This window comes from Drosophila montana, unplaced genomic scaffold (assembly GCF_035044405.1).
Source record: "Drosophila montana isolate Dmon_TW-CO22-7 unplaced genomic scaffold, ASM3504440v1 contig_2556_1, whole genome shotgun sequence".
Classification (NCBI taxonomy): domain Eukaryota; kingdom Metazoa; phylum Arthropoda; class Insecta; order Diptera; family Drosophilidae; genus Drosophila; species Drosophila montana.
The window spans coordinates 111,206-134,287 of NW_026997420.1; the positions used below are offsets into that span (position 1 = coordinate 111,206).

The window sequence follows — 23,082 nt, forward strand, 5'->3', positions numbered from 1 at the left end:
AGTCAGGGAGCTACGTATAGCAAAGTGGTGGTTCACACATGCTCTCGCATGCAGCGTGCTGCAATATACGTAGCTTGTAGTAGAGCAACAACTGCTTCTGGTTTGTTTATCATAGGAAATTTTGTTCCTCCTAAGCCTCCGAAAAATAACGATAAGGTGCAAATGAGATAGAGAAATTGCGAACTGGAAAACTACCTTGAACACATTATGATCACTTAGTTAACAGTTCCGTCGTAGACATTTTCTTTCATAATACTGAAAGCATCACTGTCATATTGAAGATGTTCGATCAGATGAGTTAATGCTTCAGTCGTCTGTTCTATGTTTCGTTGAGGCCTCAACATACTCAAATCAAAATATTGACATTCGAGGGTTTACTGTTGTTGTCCGTCTTGAGTGCGAGGTATAACCTAATGCACTGCTACCTAAGAGGGGAATCGTCATTTATATTATGTTGCTTAAGCGGTAGGAAAATATCTGGGTCAGTCGTTTTTGAGTATGCAATATTTTATTATAAGTCTGTAGATTTTTTAGTTATTTACAAAAGTCCGTCATATCCGCTTGGTTTGTTCAAAACTGAATTTGAGGATTTATTTCAGCAACATTCATTTTTAAGGGACAGTAGCATAATTTTAGGAGATTTTAATTTATGCTTGAGCAAATTTGATAGAAGTAGGACCCTTTACGATGAATTGCTCAGGAAGGGATTTAGGTGTCTATTAGGTTTAATAACGCCCACTACCAATTGTGACTCTCATATTGATTGGGCTTTTTCAAATCTCTCCAGTGAGGAAATTAGCGCTAGGACACTCGAGACAGTGCATAGTTACCACAGTGGTATCTCTCTAAGCGTTCAGGATAGGGTAAATTAAGTTTCTATATATAGGCCTATATAATTAAAATATGTTTAATATAAACTTAAGAATTATTTTATGAATATAAATAAATAAATATGTTACCTATATTTAATTTTAAAAAAAATTTGTTTTTGGTCTTGTACTTGGGTTCAGGGTATTTTCTAGTCGGGCACCCCCGACTAGAGCACTTTTACTTGTTTAATTTACTAAAGCAAACGAGCGCGTTGGTGTCATAATAAGAGGGTTCAGGGTATCCCCTAGTCGGGAGCTCCCGTCTAGAACCTCTTACTTGTTTTGTTACAAAATGTGTCTCGTAAATTTATTATTTATTTTTATATCCTGAACCTATTAAAAATGGTTAAAAATGTATTTGTGCAAATGTATGTAACAGGCAGAAGGAAGCATCTCCGACCCCATAAAGTATATATATTCTTGATCAGCATCAACAGTCGATCTTGCCATGTCCGTTCCATATTTGCCCTGCGGCAAATAAAGCAAACAAGCGCATAGCGCGAGCTGCATTTGGTGTCCCCTAGTCGTGAGCTCCCGATTAGAACCTCTTACTTGTTTTTTATTATTTTCTATCATTATTGTAGCTATCTTATAGGCTTGTTCTAATCTATATTTAGATTCCTTTGCGTATACTTCTGTATTATAGAGTGGTTCTATTTTATCTATGGTATTAAAATGCTTAGGTAGGTTTGGGTTTTTGCAAAAAACCATTTCATATGGACAATAATCATGTGCCATTGATGGGGCTGTATTGTAACAATAAACAAAATATTGAAGCCTTACGTAACAATCAGTTTTATCATCGGATTTGGAGGAACGTGTTTATTAATTTAAGGTTCTTTGACTTCGTTCCACAGTTCCTAACGTTTGGTGATGGTGTGCTGTAGACAAAATGGTGTATATTTTTAGACATTTACGAAAGTCGTTAATTCTAGAACTCTTGTATTCAGTACAAATGTCCGTTATGAACGTCATCATTGGACCGTACTTTAGAATAAAGGATTCGAATATAGCTTTTACGCTTTTTGCGCTTTTATTTGCGATAGGTATGACAACCAGATATATTGAGAAGTCACAAATAACCGTGACTGAATATTCGTTACCATTTTCCGACTTAGGTAATGGACCAATTTTGTCGAATAGTACTTTTTCGACAATGTCTGTAATGGTTAACGGGGTCATAGTGTGCTTGGTAGTTTTAGCTTTTGGAAATTTACGTACGTACTCGGTATTATGACGTGCCATATTTTTCCAATAGTAATGTCTTTTAATTTTTGCTAATGTTTTTGAAATGCCTGTATGACCACCTTGCATAGGTTCGTCATAGAATGTAGACAATATTTTATCTTTTTCTTTATCTGTATTTATTTGGGTCACCCGCTTGAGTAGCGATACTGTTCAGTTTATATATTGCCCATATTTTTTAAAGTATCTATTGAAGTGTTTTCAAAGATCCTTTCGCTCGTTGCCATTTTGAGTTGGCTAATCTTATTTATACCGGCTTCTGTTTCAAGCCTTTGGAAGAATTGACCTAGGTCGAAAATCCTATTGGTATATGGATTGCTGATCTCAATTCTCGCTGTAACTTTTGTACCATGTTTTAGTAAACATTTGATAAGAGGTAATCGTAAGGTCACTACTTTTCGCTCATCGTCATTCTTAATGACTTGATATACGTTGGGCATAGAAGCATTTTCAAGATTTTGCCTTGGCAAATTTTCTTTTTTATTTTCATTATTATCTCCTGCGCAGGATTTATTTTTTCTACTTTGTAGAGTTAGGTAGCGATTTTTAGAAATTGGTAAGCCATTTCTTTTAACTCATTGATGCTTATTCTCGACAACGCATCTGCAATGTAATTATCTTTACCCTTAAGATATTCTACTGTAAATTGATATTCTTCTAGTTCTAATCTCATTCATGTTAGTTTTGAACTTGACTTTACCATTGAGAAGAGATAGGTTATTGGTCTGTGTTCTGCTTTTACTATGAAATGTTTGCCATATACGTATCGACGAAAATGTTTTATTAGCCAGTAGATTGCTGCTAACTCTTGTTCTGTTGTTGATTGTGCGCTCTCGCCGTTTGTGAAGGTTATTGAGGCGTATGCTACTGGTAGATATGTACCATTGTACTTGTGTAAGAACTGCAACGCACGCTTGTTTACTTGCGTCGGTTGTAATGCCAAATTCCTTGCTGAAATAAGGGTATTGTAGCAATGATGGCTTAATTCGCTTTTTAGGTATTGAAAAGCTGACTGACATTCAGCTGTCCATTCGAAATTTACATTCTTTTTACATAAACGTGTTATGTGACGAGAATAATCCGAGAAGTTTTTGATAAAACGTCTGTAATAATTGCGAAATGCAACAAATCTTCTAGCGCTATCTGCGTCCTATGGGACTGGGTACTTCTCAATGACATCGTATTTTTTGTCATATGGTTAGATACATTTGTCAGAAAAGATAGAAAAAGAGATGTGGAATTCTATAATTTTAGATGTATACAGGCCCCTCGTCTTTTAATCTCAACTTATATTTATAAGAGTTATTTGTGGAAATTGCTTCTGATTCTAGTCCGAAAATGTCGCTTTATTTTATTTAATTTTTCCAATAGTTGTTATTTTCTTTCGACATTAGAAGGGTTTAGAATATTATATTTACTGGGTGGCTCATATGAAATATTTCCGAAGTCTACTATTTCATTAGTATTTATGGTGTTTAATAATCGGATGTAAGTGTTTGTTGAATGTGTAATACACGCTCCAATAAATAAACAATTTTTTATTGATTGGGTATGAAAACTTGCTGTTCAATTGATTTTTTGTTGATTTGTCAAACTACTTCTGAACGAGCTGGGAGTAGTGGAATTGGTTCAGCATGTATGCGCAATTGGTATATGGATATGCGTTTGAATATTTGTGGGTCTGACTATCAACCAACTTTGAGGTGCTTGTAAATCTAACAGACAGTTGTATTTCGTTCCAGTACATGGTATATGAAAATGTTCGTGCACGATATGAAAATTATGAGGTATAATGTAGTTGTCCTGACTTTATTTCGACAAAGGCTAATCCCATAATTTATTGTACCTTCGCCAATTCCTGTTATTTGTGTAATGGTCTATCTCGTTATAAGTATTCGCACTGTACGATTAAAAGAGTGAGCTTCTTGCCTTTATTTTAATTTTTAACGGTTATAAATATACTTTTACTGAGATTGAGAATATGAATTTTGGTTCCGTTTAATTTCTTTATCCCAAAGGTGTTTCTCGGTTTTCCAAGTTACCTTGTGTAACTCAAACATTATTGTTTCTATTATTGTTGTAGTTTTGCCTACCGCGCTGGTTGTTTCCACCGCGATAGCCATTACTACCTCTACCTCTGTAACTGCCTCTGTAACTCCCACGGTTGCTGTTGTTGCCATTACGATAGTTATTGGGATGCCGATTGCTATAATGCAGAACTGTATCTGTTCGGCTAGTTGCATCGGTGTAGCTGATTGACTGCTTTTGTAGAGAAATCAGCAATGTATGCACCTTCCTGTGCTTTGGTCAATTGTTCTATTTCTTGGGTATAACCGTTCGCCGTTTTATGCTTCTGCTTAAGGTTCATCAATTTCGCGTTCAGTACATCTACTGATTCGCCTATTACTGTAGATCTTGGCTTGCTTGATATAGCTGTAATTGTTGCTTTAACTTCTATCAAGTTTCCAGAATAGCCCTTAAGTTGGGTTTTTACAACAGATACTACCCAACTTTTGTGTGCTCCTTTGAAAGAATCAACTATTTCGAGTGCATCGCGAAAACTATGTATATTCTCGTGCTTTCCGTTGAATGCCGGAATAATCCTTCCGACTTTCTCTGCAAAGTCTATAGGTGATTGGGTCATGTTTACTATGTTTATCGTTTCTAGTGTTTCTTCTTCTGTTGATTGTGTCAAGAGTGATTGATCAAACGTTACCGGTGTTTTTCATACCGATGGTTAATAAAGCTGAAGATTATATCTATCGTTTAAGTTTAACAGATTAGCCCTTAGTCGTTGTAAAGTTTAAGAAGTTTGGACTCTATGTAAACTTGTGAGTTTATGCTAAATGCATTCACCAAACTTCTGATTTCATTGTATTCATATACAAGGATCTCAGTGTGCTTGATTATGGTCGGTCGCAAAACTGGTGCGCCTTAATTAAGGCGTTTGTATGATTTTTCGAAGTTTGACCTATCCAGCTTTGTTCTCTCAACTATTTAGGGTCATTCCATATGGAACTTACTCTACTTGGACATTGTTATTTAAGGATTCTGCTCAGAACCTTGTCTGGGTCGTTAGCCCTACTCATCTAATGTTTTCTCAGTGACTTTTTGTGCAGAAGATACATTTTCAAAGGATATCTACTGAGGGTATTACTATTAGTATAATTAGCAGTACGTTTGTTAACTGTCTACAATCGCAATCATCTTTGATATTAAAAAAAATTGTTGATAAATTTTATGAATTTCAGATGTTTATAACTTTATCTAAACGAAGTGTACACATGTACACACAAACATTCATGCGCGTCTGCTTTGAATTCTATCGACAGCATTGCGATTGCGATTTGATTGCTTTCTGTGCTGCTATTTTAATTAGTTTTTTTCTCATTAAAACTCAATTATTGGTGTGGCTCTTGAGTAGAGGCGGCGGCAAGTGATGCCAAGGAAACAATTTTTTTTTATTATACCCTGAACCCATTGAAACTTGCTAAAAAAGGTATAATGTGTTTGTGCAAATGTATGTAACAGGCAGAAGGAATATCTCCGACCCCATAAAGTATATATATTCTTGATCAGCATCAATAGCCGAGTCGATCTAGCCATGACCGTCTGTCCGTCCGTCTGTCCGTTTGTCGGTATGTATGAACGCAAGGATATCAGAACCTATAAGAGCTAGAGACTTCAAAGAGGCGGCGGCAAGTGGAGCGGTTAGTTGCGAGTTCGAACCCTGTCAAGGTAACAATTTTTTTTTTTTGTTCAATTTTTCTTTATTACTACTAAAGCAAACGACCGCATAGCGGGAGCTGCATTTGGTGTTGGAAGAAGAGGGTTCTGGCTATCCCCTAGTTGTGAGCTTCCGATTAGAACCTCTTACTTGTTGTTTATTATTTTTTATCATTATTTTAGCTATCATATAGGCTTGTTCTAATCTATATTTAGATTCCTTTGCGTAATCTTCTGTATTATAGAGTGGTTCTATTTTATCTATGGTATTAAAATACTTAGTTAGGTTTGGGTTTGTTGGATCAAAAGCGTTTTTTTGACCTTTTAAGAATCTTATCTCAAGTGGGCGTGTGTGGATGGTATGAAGTTTTAATAAAGGTTTTACAACTTGATGAGCAACACGACTGACTTCTATGATGATGCTTACAGAACTGATTTCTTAACATAAATTAAGATTAAAGGGACCGAGCAATTACAGAGTTCGAAAGAGAGCGAGACTTCGTACATGTGTATGAGTGCTTATGACATTCAAATAGAAGAGAATTAGCATAATCTTAACATAATCTGCTTTGACATTGCTATTGATACCCTGACTAATGTATATATGAGGTATATGACCGAACATCCCGGCCGCCTTGAAAGAATTATCTTTCAAGAGACAGGTAGAACAGCCAGCTTATGTACTGGCCGGCAACAGAGTCCAGAGGCAGTGCGAATATATGCGACACGAACACGGTCATCTTTGCCACTCACAACAGACTCAACACGCCCTAATTTCCAGTGTAATGGCGGTGTGTTGTCCTCATGTATGATGACCATAGAGTCAACTGTGAGATTTGGGGAAGCCGAAGTCCACTTTGTCCTAGCTCGAAGCTCGTTCACATACTCCGCAGACCAACGACGCCAGAATTGCTGTTTAACAGCTGTGATCTGCTCGTAACGATCCAAGTTGGAGATGTTGTTGGTGACAATCTCACGCTCGGGCAAAGCGCGCGGTGCATCTCCATTTAGAAAGTGTCCTGCAGTGAGAGCGCTGAAGTCGTTGGGATCAGATGATAGCGGTGACAGCGGGCGAGAGTTGAGTACTGCTTCTATCTCAACGACTGCGGTATTCAGTTCCTCAAAGGTGAACCGGGTGTTAGCGAGGGTACGCACCAGCAGACTCTTTGCGCTCTTGACAGCGGCCTCCCAAAGACCGCCAAAGTGTGGAGCCCTAGGTGGAATGAAATGAAAGGTTATCTCTTCAGAGGAACAATATGATAGGATAGCATCTTGAGTGCTAGTGTTGAACATGAACTTCTTTAACTCGAGTAGCTTGTTGGATGCTCCGACAAAATTTGTGGCGTTGTCACAATAGATGTGCGATACTGGTCCACGACGGGCAACCATGCGTTTCAACGATTCCAAAAACTTATTCGTTGAAAGATCTGACACGATTTCAATGTGAACGGCCTTTACGGCCATGCAGACATATATGGCGATATAGGATTTTGTGGGACCCTTGCCACGTATTCGAAGATAGGTGTTCACTGGACCGCAGAAGTCGACTCCAACGTGGCGAAATGGCTTGTCTGTGGATAAGCGCTCAGGTGGCAGGGAACCCATGACTTGACGAAGTAGAACTGGACGATATCTGACACAGTGTACACAAGAACGAACAATGCTGCGTGCTAAAGCTCTTGCGTTTATGACCCAGAATTGAAGCCGCAGCAGTCCAACTAATGCCTTTGGTCCTGCATGGTAATTGCGCAAGTGAAGATGCCGAACATAATTGTGGACAAATTGCGATTCCTTGGGAACAAGTAAAGGATGCCTTTGACGAGAGGGGATATCAGCATGCTCGAGTCTGCCGCCAACCTTAATGAGCTCGTATCCAGAAGAGTCATCTATGAAGGGGCTGAGAAATTTCAGATTGCTTTTCAAATCTCTTTGTTTCCTTAGCAATTGCAAATCTTCCTTGAAATAGTGCTGTTGGATGATCCTGATGATGCAGTGCAACGCGTGGCGAAGTTCTTCTGGGCATGGCGGCGAACTTTCGACAGGGTGTTCCTTTTTGGCAATATGGTAAAACCGGAACATATATGCCATAACTCGAAGCGCCCGAATGTATGAACTAGTTCCGTTCAGCCAGTCCAGAATAGAATTACTTTCGATAATTGCAGCAAATGTAGACTTCCGTTTTTCAGCATCGATAATGTCCATGTCCAAATCATTGTCGAATTGTTGGCAGGGCCATTGAGTCTCGGAATCACGCAGAAACGCAGGTCCTGTAAACCAAATTGATTGCTGGAGCTCATTAGCTGGGCATCCACGTGACACGATGTCAGCAGGGTTCAATTTTGACGGTACATGTCTCCACTTTCCATCTGCTGTTTGATCTTGTATAATGGATACTCTATTTCCAACAAATGTCGACAAGGTGATAGAGTGTTGTTGCAGCCAGTGCAAGACAATCTGCGAATCAGACCAGAAATGCGCGCTGTGCGGCTTGCCGATGAATATGTTTTTGACAGTTGTATATAACTTACTCAGAAGTTGAGCTCCGCTTAACTCTAATCGAGGAAGCGTCAGCTTCTTGACAGGAGCCACCCGAGATTTAGCAGTCAGAAGCTGAACCTGGACATTGCCATACGAGTCCGTGGAACGCACATATACGCAACAGCCGTAAGCACGTATTGATGCGTCACAGAAAGCGTGCAGTTGTATGTCTGTGAGCTCAGCTTGCAAGCAAAAACGGGGTACTGAAATCGACGACAATTCCTTGAGAGACGTTACGCAGTTTCTCCATGCTTGTAGAAGTGATTGCGGAACAGATTCATCCCAGGCGAGTTTTAGCAGCCATAGCTCCTGTATGATGATTTTCGAGACGATGATGATTGGTGCCAGCAATCCTAATGGATCGAACAGAGAAGACGCAGTCGAGAGAATAGTCCTCTTTGTGACTGTTGAATACAATTTTTTGGGTTTAAATTCAAATAGTAGCACATCACGACGTTGATCCCAAGCTACGCCAAGTGCGCTAGTGACAGCGTTTTCATCCAAGTTTAAATCCTTTACCGATTCGTCGTTCCTGACGGCGGGATGATTGGAGTGCCACTTAACCAATGGGAAGTGTCCTCGGCGAAGTATCTCGGTGACCTCGTGTTTGATGTTCTGCAACTCGATGAGCTCGTTTGCTCCGCATAGCAGATCATCAACATAAAACGATGATTTTACAATGGGATGCGCCAATGGGAAACTCGTTGACATGCAGATCTGCCAGATATTGCAAACTGCGAACTGCTAAGTATGGGGCCGAGGCCGTTCCATACGTCACTGTATTTAGCTCAAAGGTCTGCAAATCAGCATCAGGGGATGCTCTCCAAAATATATATTGAAATTTCCGATCCACTGGGCTGACTAAAACTTGTCTATACATTTTCGTAATGTCCGCTGTGATGGCGTAACGAACCAATCGAAAACGAAGGAGAAGTATATACAGATCTTCTTGGAGTGTTGGGCCAACGAGAAGCAAATCATTCAATGAATGCTGGGACGATGTAGTGCACGAGGCGTCAAACACGACTCGTAACTTCGTTGATGCACTGCTGGGTTTAAAAACACAATGGTGAGGTATATAAAAGTGTGGCTCACTTAATCTCGGATTCGTCACTAAAGTCATATGGCCAAGATCCTCATATTCTTTCATGAAAGTTACATATTGCGATTGAACAGTAGGCTGCTGACTGAGGCGCCTCTCGAGCGATAAAAAACGACGACGTGCAACATCGCTTGAATTGCCAAGGCACACTGGATCTCCCTTGAAAGGTAGACGCACAACAATCCTGCCGTTATTCATCTGTGTTGTCCTTGAATACATATCTTCACAGAGCCGATGTTCTGGATTGATTGACTTTGGAGAATTTTCTAGAGCATCAATGCTCCACAGTAATTGAAGATTTTTGTCAATTGACTCCTCCACAGAAAGCAAGCACGTTGATGACTGCTTAGCTGACTGATGACGATACTTGCCAGACACAACCCATCCAAGCAACGTTTTCTGAAGGACTGGCAAATTGTCTCCGAGCTTAATCTGTCCAACAGCCAGGCATTCGAAAAATGCCTCGGTACCGAGAAGGAGATCAATCCGACCTGACCTGTGGAAAGTTTCGTCCGCAAGTGGTGTATTCGCGGGCAACCTCCAATCTGAGGTGTCGATTTCCGAATCCGGCTGGTAGGCAATGTGAGACGTTATGCAGAACTGTAGTGTTACTTCAAATGGTGACAAACGAGATTTAATTCCAGTAGTTGTACAGTTGTTAATTTTAGTCGAGGTCTCCCCTATGCTGCGGATTTCGAAATGATGCTTATCACGGCGTAGATGCAGCCGTTGGGCGAATTGATCAGTTATGAAATTGACTTGGGAACATGAGTCAAGCAATGCTCTGCCTTGTTTATACGCCCCTGATGAATCTCGCACTAGTACCTTTGCAGTAGCAAGAATTATTTGTCCGCCTGGCGATTGATTCATATGCGAGTGCGTTGCAGCAGGAGTCGTTGTTGAGGACATTTGCGCTATGGATGATGGCGATGTAGACGATGATGATGCAGGCGGTTGGCCAAAATGCAGAAGCGTGTGATGGCGATGCTTGCAGCTTCGACAACGATTGTTAGACGGACACTGAGCCATCCGATGTCCTAATTGAAGGCAATTAATGCAAAGTCCAGCATTTTTTACGACTCCGTACTTGAGTTTAGGACTCATGTCTTGAAACTGAGAACATTGTACAATTTTATGGTCGGAGCTGGAACAAACAATGCATGTTGGATTAGTAATAGCAAATGATAATCCCTTGCTAGGCTTGTACACGTGTTTTTGTTTCGAAGAATCAGCCATTCGATACGATGCAATGCCGCTTGATTGCAGAAACTGACAATGACGTTCCAAAATAGTTGTGCAGTGAGCCCAATTTGGCAATGTACGTAAGTCAAGAGACTCATTCCACTTGTTACGAGTTTGCTGGTCACATTTTCCGATGACGATGAATATCAACATGGCTTGGGCAATATCTGATCCGGTACCCAATGACGATAATGATGAATACAGGGCTGACGCATTGTCCAGCAGACTGCGCAGCTGATTTCCGTCCGGTTTGTCGACTGGCTGTAGATTGAATAGTGATTCTATTGTGTCTAAAAATGTAAGTGTAGGATTGTCATAACGTTCACTTAAACGAGCAAGAGCCTTGGGATAATTTTCCTGAGTCACTTGGAATGCCTTTACTGCCTGTAGGGCAGGGCCCTTCAAGCAATTCAGCAGATGATTAAACTTTTCAATGTTCGAAAGAGAGTACTCACGACCGATAATCTGATTGAATGATGTAATGAAGTTTTTAAACTCTGCTCGTTTCCCATCAAATACAGGCGGAGCCAATCGAGGAAGACTCGATGGCGGCGAAGAGCGAATTGGAGCAGGGTTAGAAAATGAGGTGCTGTGCAGTACATCATCCAGTTGGGATTGGATGGACAATTTGATACTCACATATGTGTCTTCCACCTCTGCACGTCCATTGTCCTGAGGATCTTCCAATTCAATTTCAGATTGTACTTCCAAAACCTCCTTAATGTATATCTCCAACATGTCCAAGCGTAATTGTAGCTCACCGTGTGATAATCTTTTTTCACTGCCATCGACCTCAGTAGACACTCTTACAACATCCTCTAAGTGTGCGATATTGCGTTTTATGTTCGCTCGCTTACGTAAGTTTGCTTCAAGAGTTGACATTATGTATCGAGAATGTTGTGATCACCGATGTGACCGAGCGACAGTTCTGATACTGCCAAATTTTCACAGCCTAACTTTAACCTGATAATGTCACTCTCACCGATGTGAGCGAGCGACAGTTCAAATGCTCCCACTGTTAACAGAACAGCTAAGACTTGTAAATGTTGCGCTCACCGATGTGAGGGTCGCTTGCAGTGATGAAGCAACGGTAACGAGAATGCAGCAGCAAAGCGAAGGTAGCGAGTTTCCAGCGACGAAGCAACGGCAACGAGAAAGGAGCTGTGAAGCAAAGGCAATGAGCAATCAAACTCAGAGCGTATCCAGCGCGAAGTAACGGCTACAAGAATGCAGTAGCGAAGCGAAGGTAGCGAGTTTCCAGCGACGAAGCAACGGCAACGAGAAAGGAGCTGTGAAGCAAAGGCAATGAGCAATCAAACTCAGAGCGTATCCAGCGCGAAGTAACGGCTACAAGAATGCAGTAGCGAAGCGAAGGTAGCGAGTTTCCAGCGACGAAGCAACGGCAACGAGAAAGAAGAGCTGGCCAAATGTTGCTGTCGATGCTGTATTTTGCGAAGAGTTCGATAAAACCTTTCTCCAACGAAATGTTGTGCGGCAACGATATGCCGTCAATTTCCACACACTAGCCCCAATGTTGGGCGCCAAAATGTTGGATCAAAAGCGTTTTTTTGACCTTTTAAGAATCTTATCTCAAGTGGGCGTGTGTGGATGGTATGAAGTTTTAATAAAGGTTTTACAAATTGATGAGCAACACGACTGACTTCTATGATGATGCTTACAGAACTGATTTCTTAACATAAATTAAGATTAAAGGGACCGAGCAATTACAGAGTTCGAAAGAGAGCGAGACTTCGTACATGTGTATGAGTGCTTATGACATTCAAATAGAAGAGAATTAGCATAATCTTAACATAATCTGCTTTGACATTGCTATTGATACCCTGACTAATGTATATATGAGGTATATGACCGAACAGGGTTTTTGTTAAAAACCAGTTCATATGGACAATAATCATTTGCCATTGATTGGGCTGTATTGTAACAATAAACAAAATATTGAAGCCTTACGTCACAATCAGTTTTATCATCGGATTTGGAGGAACGTGTTTATTAATTTAAGGTTCTTTGACTTCGTTCCACAGTTCCTAACGTTTGGTGATGGTGTGCTGTAGACAAAATGGTGTATATTTTTAGACATTTACGAAAGTCGTTAATTCTAGAACTCTTGTATTCAGTACAAATGTCCGTTATGAACGTCATCATTGGACCGTACTTTAGAATAAAGGATTCGAATATAGCTTTTACGCTTTTTGCGCTTTTATTTGCGATAGGTATGACAACCAGATATATTGAGAAGTCACAAATAACCGTGACTGCATATTCGTTACCATTTTCCGACTTAGGTAATGGACCAATTTTGTCGAATAGTACTTTTTCGACAATGTCTGTAATGGTTAACGGGGTCATAGTGTGCTTGGTAGCTTTAGCTTTTGGAAATTTACGTACGTACTCGGTATTATGACGTGCCATATTTTTCCAATAGTAATGTCTTTTAATTTTTGCTAATGTTTTTGAAATGCCTGTATGACCACCTTGCATAGGTTCGTCATAGAATGTAGACAATATTTTATCTTTTTCTTTATCTGTATTTATTTGGGTCACCCGCTTGAGTAGCGATACTGTTCAGTTTATATATTGCCCATATTTTTTAAAGTATCTATTGAAGTGTTTTCAAAGATCCTTTCGCTCGTTGCCATTTTGAGTTGGCTAATCTTATTTATACCGGCTTCTGTTTCAAGCCTTTGGAAGAATTGACCTAGGTCGAAAATCCTATTGGTATATGGATTGCTGATCTCAATTCTCGCTGTAACTTTTGTACCATGTTTTAGTAAACATTTGATAAGAGTTAATCGTAAGGTCACTACTTTTCGCACATCGTCATTCTTAATGACTTGATATACGTTGGGCATAGAAGCATTTTCAAGATTTTGCCTTGGCAAATTTTCTTTTTTATTTTCATTATTATCTCCTGCGCAGGATTTATTTTTTCTACTTTGTAGAGTTAGGTAGCGATTTTTAGAAATTGGTAAGCCATTTCTTTTAACTCATTGATGCTTATTCTCGACAACGCATCTGCAATGTAATTATCTTTACCCTTAAGATATTCTACTGTAAATTGATATTCTTCTAGTTCTAATCTCATTCATGTTAGTTTTGAACTTGACTTTACCATTGAGAAGAGATAGGTTATTGGTCTGTGTTCTGCTTTTACTATGAAATGTTTGCCATATACGTATCGACGAAAATGTTTTATTGGCCAGTAGATTGCTGCTAACTCTTGTTCTGTTGTTGATTGTGCGCTCTCGCCGTTTGTGAAGGTTATTGAGGCGTATGCTACTGGTAGATATGTACCATTGTACTTGTGTAAGAACTGCAACGCACGCTTGTTTACTTGCGTCGGTTGTAATGCCAAATTCCTTGCTGAAATAAGGGTATTGTAGCAATGATGGCTTAATTCGCTTTTTAGGTATTGAAAAGCTGACTGACATTCAGCTGTCCATTCGAAATTTACATTCTTTTTACATAAACGTGTTATGTGACGAGAATAATCCGAGAAGTGTTTGATAAAACGTCTGTAATAATTGCGAAATGCAACAAATCTTCTAGCGCTATCTGCGTCCTATGGGACTGGGTACTTCTCAATGACATCGTATTTTTTGTCATATGGTTAGATACATTTGTCAGAAAAGATAGAAAAAGAGATGTGGAATTCTATAATTTTAGATGTATACAGGCCCCTCGTCTTTTAATCTCAACTTATATTTATAAGAGTTATTTGTGGAAATTGCTTCTGATTCTAGTCCGAAAATGTCGCTTTATTTTATTTAATTTTTCCAATAGTTGTTATTTTCTTTCGACATTAGAAGGGTTTAGAATATTATATTTACTGGGTGGCTCATATGAAATATTTCCGAAGTCTACTATTTCATTAGTATTTATGGTGTTTAATAATCGGATGTAAGTGTTTGTTGAATGTTTGTTGAAAATTATGAGGTATAATGTAGTTGTCCTGACTTTATTTCGACAAAGGCTAATCCCATAATTTATTGTACCTTCGCCAATTCCTGTTATTTGTGTAATGGTCTATCTCGTTATAAGTATTCGCACTGTACGATTAAAAGAGTGAGCTTCTTGCCTTTATTTTAATTTTTAACGGTTATAAATATACTTTTACTGAGATTGAGAATATGAATTTTGGTTCCGTTTAATTTCTTTATCCCAAAGGTGTTTCTCGGTTTTCCGAGTTACCTTGTGTAACTCACACATTATTGTTTCTATTATTGTTGTAGTTTCGCCTACCGCGCTGGTTGCTTCCATCACGATAGTTATTGGGAAGCCGATAGCTATAATGCAGAACTGTATCTGTTCGGCTAGTTGCATCGGTGCAGCTGCTGACAAATTTCGAAATGGCTTTACCTCGTCTAGTGAGTAATTTTACCCATTGCTTTGACAGCTTTTGTAGAGAAATCAGCAATGTATGCACCTTCCTGTGCTTTGGTCAATTTCTTGGGTATAAACGTTCGCCGATTTATGTACATCAGTACATCTATTGATTCGCCTTTTGCTGATGATCTTAGCTTGCCTGATATAGCTGTAATTGTTGCTTTAACTTCTATCAAGTTTCTAGCATAGCCTTTAAGTTGGGTTTTTACAACAGATACTACCCAACTTTCGTGTGTTCCTTTGAAAGAATTAACTATTTCAAGTGCATCGCGAAAACTATGTATATTCTCGTGCTTTCCGTTGAATGCCGGAATAAGCCTTCCGACTTTCTCTGCAAAGTCTATAGGTGATTGGGCCATGTTTACTATATTTATCGTTTTTAGTTATACCCTGAACCCATTGGAAATGGGTAAAAAGGGTATAATGTTTTTGTGCAAATGTATGTAACAGGCAGAAGGAAGCATCTCCGACCCCATAAAGTATATGTATTCATGATCAGCACCAACAGCCGAGTCGATTTAGCCATGTCCGTCTGTCTGTCTGTCTGTCTGTCTGTCTGTCTGTCTGTCTGTCTGTCTGTCTGTCTGTCTGTCTGTCTGTCTGTCTGTCTGTCTGTCTGTCTGTCTGTCTGTCCGTCTGTCCGTCTGTCCCTCCGTCCGACTGTCCGTATGTATAAACGCAAGGATCTCATAACCTATAAGAGCTTATTATCTTTATTACTACTAAAGCAAACGAGCGCGTAGCGCGAGCTGCATTTGGTGTATATAAGAATAAGAGGGTTCAGGGTATCCCCTAGTCGGGAGCCCCCGACTAGAACCTCTTACTTGTTTTTCTTCTTCTGGTGGTTGTGTCAAGAGTGACTGATCAAACGTTACCGGTGTTTTTAATACCGATGGTAAATAAAGCTGAAGATTATATTTATCGTTTAAGTTTAACAGATTATACCTTATTCGTTGTAAAGTGTCAGATGTTTGGACTCTATGTAAACTTGTGAGTTTATGCTAAATGCATTCACCAAACTTCTGCTTTCATTGTATTCATATACAAGGATCTCAGTGTGCTTGATTATGGTCGGTCGCAAAACTGGTGCGCCTTTATTAAGGCGTTTGTATGATTTTTCGAAGTTTGACCTATGCAGCATTATTCTCTCAACTATTTGGGGTCATTCCATATGGAACTTCCTCTACTTGGACATTGTTATTTAAGGATTCTGCTTAGACCTTGTCTGGGTCGTTGGCCCTACTCATCTAATGTTTTCTCAGTGACTTTTTGTGCAGAAGATACATTTTCAAAGGATATCTACTGAGGGTATTACTATTAGTATAATTAGCAGTACGTTTGTTAACTGTCTACAACTTCTACTACGTTTACTACATTGGCAGTGTCATCATCTGCCTTGGATTCGTTTTTGATCGCAATTATCTTTGATATTAAAATAAAATTGTTGATAAATTTTATGAATTTCAGATGTTTATAACTTTAACTAAAAGAGTTCTATTGTTCGTTTACTTTTACAAGACATGTTTTTTTTTTCTTTTGGTTATACCCTTTATCTATTAAAAATTTTTAAAAAGAGTATAATGTGTATTTGTGCAAATATATGTAACAGGCAGAAGGATGCTTTTCCGACTCCAAAAAGTATATATATTCTTGATCAGCATCTAGATCTAGCCATGTCCGTCTGTCTGTCCGTATTCCGTCTCTCCGTCTGTCCGTATGTATGAACGCAAGGATCTTAGAACCTATAAGAGATGGAGACTTGAAATTTTTAGCTATAGGTCCTCCTAGTGTCCGCGCAGTACGAGTTAGTTTCCAATTTCGGCAAATAATATGAGCTAGAGTCACCAAACTTGATATGTAGCTACTAGAATAGTATATATAACTTGATATATAAAGTATCTTTCATATTATACCTATCGCCATTCCCCGCTACTACCCCAAAGCTATAATTCAGGTTAATTATCTAACTTGTACTGCCCATCAATTAAAGCCACAATTTAAATGCAATTGACTTTTTGAGAATACACATATATTCTATATTCTATACAATAAGATGTACTGTCGAAAATTTTATTAAGATCGGTTAAGAAACACAAAAGTTATGTGCGCACGTGTTATCGGCAGCTATATTGTATTGCAACAGTATTGTTTTCTGTGCTGCTCTTTTACTGGGTTTTTTTCTCATTAAAACTCAATTATTGGTGTGGCTCTTAAGTAGAGGTAGCGGCCAGTGCCAAGGGAACATTTTTTTTTTTATATTTTCATTTTTCTTTTTTACTACTAAAGAAAACGAGCTCGTAGCGCGAGCTGCATTTGGTGTTGGAAGAAGAGGGTTCAGGGTATCCCCTAGTCGGGAGCTCCCGACTAGAACCTCTTACTTGTTTGTCTTGTATTCTGCCTAAAACGAATCTTAATTGTTTCTTTCATGTTTATTAAACATAGACATTTTTCTTTAAAGTTAAATTTTGTTTTTGCCTGACTAAATTCTAATTGATGATGAAAAACTTTTGTAATACCCTAAACCCATTACAAATGGGTGAAAAATGTATAATGTATTTGTGCAAATGTATGTAACAGGCAGAAGGAAGCATCTCCGAACCTATGAAGTATATACATTCTTGATCAGCATCAATAGCTGAGTTGATCTAGCCATGTCCGTCTGTCTGTTCATATGTCCGCCCGTCTGTCCGCATGTATGAACGCAAATTTTAGCTGTAGGTCCTCCTAGTGCCCGCGCAGATCGCGTTTTTTCCGATATTCGATAACTTGTCCCGTTTCCAAGTTATCGATAAAAATCGATATCGAAATCCTGTTTTTGAGCAATTACATCATCAAATATGAGCTAGAGTCACCAAACTTGGCATGTAGCTTCTAGAATAGTATATATATATATAATGTATCTTTCATTTTACACCTATCGCCTTTCCCCGCTACCACCACAAAGGTATAATTTAATTTAATTATCCAACTTGTACTGCCCATCAATTTAACCACAATTTATATGCAATTGACTTTTTGAGAATACACATATTTTCTATATTCTATTCTACAATAAGATGTACTGTCGAAAATTTCATTAAGATCGGGTAAGAAACACAAAAGTTATATGCGCACGTGTTAGCAGCATAGCTGCTGCGCAAATTCCAAGAATTTCTGTACACATGTACACACACATTCATGCGTGTTTGCTTTGAATTCTATCAACAGCATTGCAATTACGATTGTATTGTTTTCTATGCTGCTATTTTAATTGTGTGGCTATTGAGTGAAGTCGGCGGAAAGTAGTTTTGGCTGGTGTGGCTGCTGCGTAGAGGCGGCAGCAAGTAATGCGGTCAGTTGCGAGTTCGAACCCTGCCAAGGGAACTTTTTTTATAAATTTCTTTTTATTACTACTAAAGCAAACGAGCTGCATTTATTTAAAAAGTTTTTATTTCTTGTGCAAAGTTCTATCTGTTGAGCAGCGTAAGTCTGTTAATTGTTGCATTTATTAAACGCGGCGTCAGTTCCACGTTGTTGCTATTGTCTGTTTAGTTTTTTTGCTTAGGTGGTCCCCTGTGCATACACTTGTTTGTGCGTGTGTTCGCTGGTACATATTTATGTTTGATTTCTGCTTATCTTTAACTCCGGTAGAAAATATGTCGTGCTGTAAATAACCTTGCACGTTCAAGCAGGCTGAAGATTCCGCACAGCCGCAATTTGTTAGTTGCTGGCTGTGTGAGAATATGATGCATGCTAATTGTGAATGTCTCACTGACGTGATTGCGACAAGATAGTTGCCATTGCCAAGAAGGCCCTTGGCGGCTTGCTTTGGTCGTACCCGGTATGCATCGACAAGCAGATTGATTTCTCCCAATTGTATAATTCTGTGAGAAATTAATTCCTAAAACTTAATAATGTGGCTAAGTATCTCTCGAGCAACTTTGACTCAAGTTTTGAGTTGCTTAGCAAATATAAATTTGAGTCTCCACCCATTCGGCTTCTCTACTTCTCCTCTACTTCTGTCCAAACACCTACGCCTCTCACGCACAAGAGCCTAGCAACATGGATTTATTACCCATGCTGTCTTTATCGCATTCTCCAAGCGATGATTCAAACATTACCCCTATGGTATCCCCTGTTGTATCCCCTGGAGTAGACCCTGTAATTGAACCTGCCCCAGTCAGCGAAACTACTTCAGCCCCGTAAACTTCTGGTCGCAAAGGTAGACCTGCGCGCAATCCAACCCAGATTGTTAAAAGCAATCACAGTGCCTCTTTAGCCCCACCAACTCCTGTTTTATGTTTAGCCCCATCCGCTCTAATTTTGACTATTGTTGTGTCCCCGCTTTCTTCTCACACTACTTCCGATTCATTGGCTGCTTATATTGCTAGCAAATTTTCTGCGAACGTAGAAAGTTTAATTAATGTTTCACATGATATGTTCCCAATCATTTCTGATCCTTAATTTTGGCCTCCACAAATGATTTTTTACGATCTTACGCAAAAAAGGAAAACCAGCCTTTCCCTGTCACCCTTCCGGTCCCTTCGATATAAGGTCCTACCATTACTGCCAAAAAATACAAACTTCGTCTTCTGACCCAGTTTCTATGTCAGAGGTCTGATTTTTAAGCTTAAAAAATCTTTTTACGGCTATACCTTCCTTTGATTCAAATAAAGTCGCATTTTCAGAAACATGGTTAAATTCAACGATATCTGATTGTAAAGTTTGTTCGACCAATTTCATTTTGCATAGAAATGATCGGACGACTCGTGTGGTGGGGCATAAATTGTCGTTAAAGCCACTCTCCAGTCAGAACTTTTCTGTTTTAGTAAGCCTACTGACGCTAAGATTGTCTCAGTTAAGGTGTCTTTTCCTACACTGAATATCTATAGTACATGGCTCCTATGTTCCTCCTTCTTCTGATATTGAAGTTTATATGAAACACTTGTATTAAAGAAGTTTCTTCACACGTGCGTGATATTGACCTATTTATAGTTTTATGTAATTTTAATTTACCGAGCATCTCTTGGTCATTATTCACTGCTGAAAATTATCTAGTATCATCAGCCCAGCATGACTTTTTAGATTGCATCTAGACTTTTCGTTGTTTCAAATCAATTAAATTTCTAATCATTTGAATAGAACACTTGATCTGGTATTTGTTAACGACTACCTTATTCCTAATGTGTCCAGGTCCCTTACTTTATCTCTTCCTGAGGATGTATATCATACTACTTTAGAGGTTGCTATTTTCAGTTGTAGTCCTCTTATTTCTCATTCACATATTAATTTTTGTATAGCACCCTGAACCTCTTAGATGTGTGTATCCCCAATCCAATTCCTTTAACTGTTTCTTCTAAAACCTAAAATATGTAAAATCTAAATATTTTATTAAGTTAATTAAGTATGGTTCTAGTATTGATTTGGCTAAATATTCCATAGGCGAGTCGAACTTCTTTCTTCTGAATTATCCGTGCTATGAGAATTATCTTTCTCGTTGCGAATGGCAATTTGCCCAAAATCCGAGACAATTTTATAATTTTGTAAACTTGGAGAGTAAATCTTCAAGTTTGTCATCTTCTTTTCTCTCTGGATGGATAAAGCTATCAATGATTCTGATGCTGCTACCATATTTGCTAAATTTTTCCAATCAACTTACTAATCTGTCCTAATAATAATTCTTACTCTTATAATATTACTTCCTCCGGTTCTATACCTGCTCCTAATATTTCCCATTTCTTTCTCCTTTCTGCTTTAAGTTCTTTAAAATCTTTTTGCTCTCCTGGGATTGACAATATTTTTAGTTGTATACTAATGGAGTGTAGTGCTTTCCTTCTTCGTTAATCGCTAAAGCTTTTTAAAATATCGCTTGAATCTTCTGTCTTTCTATCTCTTTGGAGAGAATATTATATAATTCCTCTCCACAAGAAAGGTGGAAAATCTGATATAAACTTGCTAGACTGTCCGCTGTCCCTAAATTATTTGAAAAAATAATCACTTCGAATTTGCAGAATTTCTGCAAAAATCAGTTGTCTCCCCTGTTTAACATGGATTCGTAAAGAATCGGTCAACTACGACCAGCCTGCTTGAATTTGCTTCCTTGGTAAATGATGCTTTCCTTTCAGGTATGCAAACTGTCATTTACACTGAGTGCAGTAAGGCGTTTGACTCTGTGAACAATGATCTTTTACTCATTAACCAGACCGTTTAGGTCCATCCATCTATTTTGTTTTGCATTTCCTCTTGTTTAAAAGGTAGGAGTAATGGAGTAATGCTACTTCTGGTGTTCCTGTAGGTGGTCATCTTGTACCTTTACTCTTTACTCTTTTTAAAAATGATCTACCGTCTGTTATATTAAATGCCCAAACTGACTTGGGCATACTTTCATACACTAGTCCCCTACATCATTCTCGTCTACAAGATAATTTGAACGCTATGCAACTTTGGTGTTCGACCAATCAATTGCATCTAAATTGCTCAAAGAGTATGTTTATGACCTTTAATCGTACCACACCTTATCTTGTCAGTTAAACAATCGACAATACACTATTGCAACGTATACTAACAGTTAAGGATCTAGTTCGCCCTATCCTTGAATACTGCTCTTGCATCTGGTTCCCGCAGTATAACAATAGCCAGGATATTATTGAATCAGTTTAGAAGCAATTTCTGCTTTTTGGTTTAAATTGGGTCCCCAAATTTCGCTTGCTATCATTCAGCAGGCTTCTTCTTCTTGAGCTTCTGTTAATAACCAACCGTAGGACAATCCTCGGTGTTGTCTTCCTACATAAGCTGATTATTGCCGAAATAGATTCCTCTTTTCTGTTAGTGCGTCTTCAATTGTCTGTTCCGTCTAGACCTACCAGGAATTATCGACCCTTATTCCTACCTAAGAGATTGCATGTCTCCGCCGAAATTTATCTACCCCTAATAAATTTCTATTGAGTCAGAGAACTTTACCTGGTGAAAGGAACTAACACTGTTTGGCCAGGTAAATTGATATTCTTTACACTGACACTATCTCTGAGCTATATTTTAAGGCTTTTTGCATTTTCTCCGTGATTTTTAAATGCTTATCAACTATATAACTGGCAAGGTCATCCGCATAGCCCTTAGATGACAACTCTTTGCTATTTAGCTTGCTAGGAGCTTGTCTATGACCAGAGTCTAAAGGAGTAAAGGAGTCTTATTGAAAGCATTCTCTTTTGGCGACTTGGTGCCTTCCACGCCACAAAACGTTCTATGATAGTTTGGTTTTAAGGGCCTAGAACATACTATAGCCCATTGCATACTTCATGGATCGCCATTAGGGGTGTTCTCCTGTTCACGATGGAGCGAATGCCTATTGCCGTCGATTTTGTTTCCATAGGCTCCACAGTCTCACCTCTTGGGTGGTGCGCATCCCTCTCGATCGAAGCTAAAATATTTTTCGTCTCCTCATCTATGCTTACTCACCCCGGAAAGTGAGTTTTCACCAGTAGCTTACTGGTTTCCCGTGGGTTTCTATTATCTTGCATCTTAAGAAACACGTACTTTTTAAGTTCTCTTTTTAAATTTCCTTTTGTAAACGAACCGATTCTTCCATAGTGTCCAGTGTCCCTTTTAGATCTTCACGACTCTTAAAGAATGAATGACCCTTAAATAGTCTGTTGTGCTACACTTTGTTCTTCGAATTTTTTACTTTTTAGCCTGTTGGAAATTTCCAATCCAAAAGTAAAATGTAGTGTTTTAATGTTTGCATGTCTTGAATTCTGTCGGCCTTCTTGTATTCTCAAAAAGGGCTTCTGCACGGACCGTTGAGAGGAGAAGCTGATAGTCAATGTGTTGCTGCTGGTGACATCCCGGTAGGCTGGGCAGCTGCTAGGGGTGGTCGGGTCTTTAAAACCCATAAGTTTGTCCGTGGCCAACTAGCCAACGCTTCTTCAGGTGTCGTAGTGATCCTTTTAAGCGGCAGTCCTTTTAACGGCAGTGCCGGCA

The 23,082-nt window shown here is 39.0% G+C and overlaps 1 protein-coding gene across 1 annotated transcript in view; it reads left to right on the forward strand.

The window, feature by feature from the left end:
• The window catches only part of Atg2 (Autophagy-related 2), a gene marked incomplete at its 3' end in the record, with an annotated part of 359,806 nt that overhangs the window by 88,393 nt on the left and 248,331 nt on the right, over positions 1–23,082 (forward strand). The window lies entirely within an intron of this gene.